The sequence below is a fragment of the Tursiops truncatus genome, chromosome 16, assembly GCF_011762595.2.
Source record: "Tursiops truncatus isolate mTurTru1 chromosome 16, mTurTru1.mat.Y, whole genome shotgun sequence".
NCBI classification, from domain to species: domain Eukaryota; kingdom Metazoa; phylum Chordata; class Mammalia; order Artiodactyla; family Delphinidae; genus Tursiops; species Tursiops truncatus.
The window spans coordinates 66,244,852-66,251,863 of record NC_047049.1 but is presented as its reverse complement, the minus strand read 5'-3'; the positions used below and the strand labels follow the sequence as shown (position 1 = coordinate 66,251,863).

At 40.6% G+C, this 7,012-nt stretch overlaps 1 long non-coding RNA gene across 1 annotated transcript; it reads right to left on the bottom strand.

The window, feature by feature from the left end:
• Nucleotides 1-284: 284 nt before the first annotated feature.
• On the bottom strand, nucleotides 285-6,729 carry LOC141276763 (uncharacterized). The gene is made up of 3 exons (XR_012326760.1): nucleotides 6,657-6,729; nucleotides 3,800-3,942; nucleotides 285-359 (listed from the first exon to the last, which is right to left on the bottom strand). It is a non-coding gene; the product is annotated as an uncharacterized lncRNA (long non-coding RNA).
• Nucleotides 6,730-7,012: the final 283 nt, after the last annotated feature.

Below are 7,012 nucleotides of genomic sequence, written 5' to 3'. Positions count from 1 at the left end.
GATGTTGGTCTATATTGATATCTGACTAAAAAAATTTCTTCTCAAATAAAGATTTTATTTGCAATAAATTAAATATCAACTCCATTGAGAACATTGTGATGTTGCTAGTTAAACTGATATCTAAGTGTTTTTATTTTTTGTGTATGTGAGTATAATGACTATTTATTTGGGGCTTGAAAAACATTTATAAATGTTGGTTGATTTCAGGTTCAGTAAACAGTCATCATTATATTTTCAATTCATGGTTTAATGCAAATCTTACCTTCAGTATTTAAAATGGGAATGCTTATTCTTATGGAGATATAATAAAATATGACAGAACAATTCTAGGCTGATGGTACTCTTGAAATAAGGAGAATCTGAAAGTCCAATGACAAACAATGCATGGCTTAGTATTTTGGCTCAATAAATAATTTTTACTTTTTATAATTACCTTAAATTCCAGAAGGAAAATGAATTAATTAACTTGAGAGGGATACCACCAAAGGCATTTCAAAGAACATAGGATTAACCCTTCTTCCTGATGCCATTTTCAACAGTATTTGATGGGGCTATAATGTATCCTACTAAACTATTAATTAATTCATTCAGAACATATTTATTGAGTGTTTATCATTTTATACACACTAGTCTAAGCTTTGGGGATACAGGAGCAAACGAAGCAGGTCCAAACCCTTACCCTCATGGAGCTTACATTTTCAGTGAAGGAGACAGACGTAAGCAAAATAAAAAGTAAATTACTTAGTCCATTAGAGAGTAAGAGGCACTAAAGAGGAAATATGTTCATTTCCAGCTACCTCCTTGAACCACGGAGAATGCAGCACTTCGTAGCTATGGGTTATGTTTGTTTACTTGACGATATGATGCTTCTATTCTAAATCTTTCCATTGCTGACCTAACCTGTGTTGTCCATTTCTTGATCTTTTCTGTTCATTTATATTCCTGTTATGGTTTAATCATGGGCTTACACGATCCAGATTCATGAAAGCTTGGCAGGAAGAGTAAGAGGGTGCTTTTAAATCTCTCTTTCATATAAATTTACTACTTCTATCCCTTGGCCTCCCACAATTGAACTGGTACACTTCCATGTCCTCTAGAAGGGCTCAGTACAGTAAATGCTCAGGAAAAAAGTGATGCAGTCTGCCTTGGATGTCCCACTGATCTTGCCAATAAAATGCAGTCTGAGGAAGTCAAATTACATAATGGCCTAACTCCATCAATTAAACATTACGATTCGCCCATTAACAGGGCCACCCACTGTGGCACATGCCACAGGCAGATACCCATAATCATTTAGTGCCAATAAAGAGAATGGGAGGGTGCTGTCCGAGTGTGTGTGTGTGTGTGTGAGTGTGTGTGTGTGTGTGTGTGAGGGTGCTGTCCGGGTGTGTGTGTGTGTGTGTGTGTGTGTGTGTGTGTGTGTGTGTGTGTGTGTGTGTGTGTGTGTGTGTGTGTGTGTGTGTGTGTGTGTGTGTGTGTGTGTGTGTGTCACTCCTATTGTTAAATCAGTCCCTATGAATCAGGTGACTCCAAGATTGAATCAGCACCCCTTTAACACATGACTCCCATGTAGCAAAACAGCCCCCTAAATCATGGGACTCCCATTGATTAAATCAGCCCCATTAAATATTGACCCCCCCATTAAATCAATCATTCCTCTTAAATCTCCTGACACCATTATACCAATTAAACCCCTCAGGTTTCCTGACACACATTAAAGCAATCTGCCTTCTTAATTCTCCTGAACCCCATTAAATTAATTGGCCTTCTTAATCTGACTGCCAATAAAACAATAACCCCCCTTAAATCACGGGATTGCCTTTGATTCAACCGTCCCCTTAAAATTACCAGTGATTCAGTCTGGCCCCTTGTATCAGGTGACTGAAATTGAATCAATCACCCCCCCACCACGTGACTCCCTTTGATTGGCTCTGTCCCTATAAATCATGTGAATCCCAGTGATTAAAACAGCTCCCTTAAATACTGTGACCCCATTTAATCAATCCTCTTTCTTAAATCTCCTGATATTCATTAAACCAACGAAATGCCTTAGGTTTCCTGACCCGGATTAAATCAATCTGCCTTTTTAAGGCTGCTGACACCCATTAAGAAGGATGATTGATTTCATTAGTGTCACCATATTCAAGAAGGCAGATTGAGTCAATGGGAGTGCTCACCACGCCCCCGCCCCCCCAGAGTCCAGCCCTGGGGTACAGCCCCACTACTATAGAGAATGGGTTTGATAACCCCATTCCTTGTGGGGGATCCTAGAAAGGCAAGCCCTTGAGCAAAAGAAATGCTGAACAGTTTGTGCTTAAAAGCAAGCTATCAATAACCCTGAAGTGCCAGTAGAAGCCATCCATTCCTGACTAAGTCTTGATTTCACTGAGAGTGGGACTATTGGTGACCCATACATTTACTCATTTCATGTGTGAAAACCACATTTTTTTCTCTGACTCCTAAGGGCCAGGAAGAATTCCAGATGCTGAGTCAATAAGGAACAATGCTTTTTCTTCTAAGAGTTCACAGAAGTATAGAGACACCTAAATAAAGAACCACAATGTCCTATCAGAAGTATTTTACTAAATGTACTTTAGAAACTGTATTTTACTAAATCATGACTTTCACCTGTTTTATAAACTGGATCTCAGATAAAATTTCATTTGACAAGAAGAAATTCTGCTTAACACAAACAGTAAAAATGAGTTTTAAAAACACTAAAAATATATTTTTCTTTTGAAAGTTACTCTTTTTGCTTAATCAACATGGAGTGAGTTATATAACAAGACTTATAATTCATTCCTGTACAGTTAGGAATGCAGACTATCTAGTCTGAAAGCTAAAGAGACTTTCTAATGCCTGAAGATGACTTCATTTACTGTTTTTTCTCTTAATAAATTTATGTTTTTAGTGTTGCTCATCTCAACATAAATTATATAAAATCTGAAGTTTTTAATTCTAGTCGCTTGGACTTTTGAATCGTATCTTCTTATAGGCACGAGTTTAATAACTTTTCTATTTTCCATAATACCTAACACTTGGAAAGACTGAAGAGTCCAATACCTGCTGATAGAGTTTGTGAGGCAGATTACCAAAGGAAAATACTGCTATATGAAAACAGACTTTTTTGATATTCTTCATGGCTGGACATTTATCAAACTAGGCAGTGACTATAGCATTTCACTTTGTCCTTAATTGTCTACAAAACAAACTAAGGTATTCAAGACTGTCCAAAAAGAAAAAAAAGAAAAGAAAGGTAAGAATATTCAGTTGAGTCAGCTACAATACTAAGAAGTCTGCTCATCTTGTAAAGGTTTTGTACTAAGGAAGTTATAGCACATGGTGATGGTGGTTTGCCTGGTGTACGAGTTGAAAGCTATCATGATTTTAGAATTATCTTCAGAATATTTGAAGTCATGTAGTTGAAGTTTTATGCAAAATCTCTTATGACTCCAGCCAAACCCTAGACTTTTAAAAGGCAGGAATCGTTCTTTGCAAACATCAGAATAACAGAGGCAGTGTCCTGCACGTGGTGAGTGAGCACTGAACAAAGGTTTGTTTACACGATTTATTTTAAACTCTTTGCCTAACAGGGAAAACGTCTGAGGCCAGAGGACCTGGGAATAGCCTAAAGTTAGCCAGACTTTGGCAGTCTGGCATTGATTCAAGCTAGTTATAGCTTTAACAAGTGTGAGCTTCCTTCTTTGTCTTTTCAAAAGCTTACTGTGGTCTTGCCAGGTAATACTCAAGCCACGTCAAGATCACCACGCAACAGACAGGCAGCCTCTTAGGGACTCACATTGCATTTCTTCATTCAGTCCTCTTTATGCTGTCTCAGTAAAGTGTCTGTCACTTTCTCTTAAAGGACAGTAGGATGAAAGAACGTGTGGAATTGAGGTCGGGAGCAGCTGTCTTCTCTTTAGCTCCTATAACTCTGATCACCTGGGTAGAGGCAGAAAAGCAGGGAATTAGTCTGGAGTGAACAAAACTGTGTGGACAGAAACTAAAGAAAAGCTTGGGGAAGCCTGGAATATTCAGAGGAAAGAAGAAAGAACCATTTTGAGGACACCAACAAAATAGTCATCTGTTTTTTAGTCTGTGGACTGTTGTTAACACCAGATGCCCTCAGGGGTCTCTGGGAAGCTCCACCTCTGGGAACTTGTACCCCTTCCCTCAGGAACAATGTGCCACAAAATGGTGTGGGAAAATGGAGATGCCTCCTATCTCCCTCAGTATCCTAAGAAAAGAAATTCTGACATGCTGAGCTATGCACGCAGGAGGATTAATGGGATGTGTTCCCAGGGACAGCAGTTAGGAAGCAGGGAAAACAGTGTCGAACAGAGGGAGAAGACAAAGTGAGACGCAGTTGCAACAGTGGCCTCAGCCAGTCACTCAAAAAGTTCTAAAGCTTGGAAGTCCTTCCAGGGGTGTTCCTACAGAGGCAAGGAGTCTAGGCTTTAGTACTGCCCAGTAGTGGCCAGTTGCTGGATGTGGGCTGCTCCTGGAGAGGGGGAATAACCTCAAGCAAGGCAACCTTTTGCATCAGAGGGCAATCCTCAGAGAGGGATGCAGTCCTGAGCTGTCAGCAGCCAACACTGCCAAGCACGTAAGAGTAAGTGCCAAGTCCCTTAGGAGGGATCTGAGTGGCATGACATGGTGTCACTCTCCCCACTCAGCCAGACTAATTAAGACCGTCAGTAGAAATGATCAGGATTGATTCTGACCCCAGGATCACGTGTCATTACATTTTACCCTGTGCTGAACAAAGTCCTCACCACGTGACAACTACTACTCTACACAGATTATCTCATTTTATCCATTCATCACTGTAAGATCTTATTTGTCTCAATGTGTACATAAAGAGACTAAGTCTTAGAGACATTAAATAACTTTCCCAGGTTCACACTACAAGTGAGAGCATTAACAGAATTCAAAGTTAGATTTTTCTGAATCCAAAATGTTCTGAACCAATTCATAGCATTCAAGATTATATGCTATTGGTTGTGTTTTTATCCCTGACCATCCCACAGATACTTGCGGGGATGGGTAAACTGCATTTACATAGAGAAGGGCAAGTGTATAATCCAGGAAATTTAGGTTTCTGAAAAGTTACTGAACTATACCAAACCGTGTGTGCCCAAGAACACCATTTTAGGCCAGTGAGGCAGGAGGAGGACTTCATGCCAGCCAGGTGAGCTGAGCTGAATCAACATCATGAATCTGGGACTATCAGAGCTGAGCAAATGAACCTAGAAATTATGGACTGAAGCAACAGCACTGTCCATGAGATTACCTCCAAAAATAGCATTTATTAAAAGACTCTTGGGCTTCCCTGGTGGCGCAGTGGTTGAGAATCTGCCTGCTAATGCAGGGGACACGGGTTCGAGCCCTGGTCTGGGAAGATCCCACATGCCGCGGAGCAACTAGGCCCGTGAGCCACAACTACTGAGCTTGCGCGTCTGGAGCCTGTGCTCCGCAACAAGAGAGGCCGCGATAGTGAGAGGCCCACGCACCGCGATGAAGAGTGGCCCCCGCTTGCCACAACTACAGAAAGCCCTCGCACAGAAACGAAGACCCAACACAGCCAAAAATAAATTAATTAATTAAAAAAACAAAGATCCTTTAAAAAAAAAAAAAAGACTCTTCCTCAAACATCTTCCCTGTATCTTCTCTCCCCGACTCCAAACCCAGCAGTCTGCAGCAAAGTCAAAGATTTATTGAAAGTCAGGAATGTGAATGGTGTTGTAAGTGTGTCACACACCAGCTTGCTTTTTTCATTTATTATTTTGTCTTTGCTGTTATTTCCTTTTTTATCTCCTGACTTCTTCCCAGAAAAACTACTACATCTAGTTCAAAAGCATAGCATAGCAGATGTTTCCCACTTCAGGTACACAAAGCTACTATGCAATTACGGAATATACTGGAAGAAGTCTGGAGGAAATGCAAATTATTCATTTAATAAGAAAAAATGTTAAACAGAGATCATCAAAAGGGACTATTTTCAAAATGTTTTGAAGCCTGCGTGCAGGATTGTTTTCCTGTAACAATTACAATGTCATGTTCCAGAAAGCATTTCCAGACTATCATGTGTATTGACAGTCTCAGTACCTGATGATCGAGAATAGTTTGTTCCTGGACATCTCTCTCCAAAACAGAGCAGAAGCAACTGTCTTCCTCCTTTCTCATTTCTGCCCTTCCCCACCAAGACAGGATGGTGTTGTAAAGAAGGAGAATTACCAAATTGGACAAAATGTTCCCAGTCTTGGGAAATAAATATTGAGTACAGTCAGGAGATGACCTTTTCTTTCCTTATCTGACTTAAATGAATAAATCCCATGAAATAGATGATGCACCCAGTCCAGAGCCAAAAATACAGTAGGAATTCAATAAATATTTGTTGAATTCCTAAGTGTCCATCACCCAGTCCATGAGACCACCCTGTTACCTCTGGAAGAATTCATCCCTCCCTCCTCTGTGCTCTGACAACATTTCTTGCATTTTTAAGAACATTCTCATGAATTGACTTGTTGTATTTAGTAAAAGTTTCTGTCTCTTCCTCTTATCTTCAGGGCAGGAACTGGTTCTAGTTCAATCTGTATCCCACACTTTGTCCTGCACAGAACAGGACTTAATATCAATGTTTTACTAACACTCACGAGCAACCATTTTGGGACCTAGCAGAACGGGCTGTGGAATTGGCAGCTGTGCCAAGACAATTGGTGCTGGCCACGATGGTAGCACTTTATATCTTGATGAGGAAGGTGGACTCAATCCTGCTAACTGCCCATGGCAGATTCATGGCACACTGCAATGTGCTAGATCTCACTTTGTCACTGCTGTCCTCCCCATGTCATCTGCAAACAGCACAATACTGTCAGGCTGGAATCCACAAGTTGCTGCGTCGATGGTATGCTTGAAAGAAAAGAAAGAGAAGACAGTTCAGGCTAAAACCCAGACCTACAGCTGGTGTAAAAGTTGTGCTGCAGGGAGTTGCCAAAGGTTCTCAGTCCTG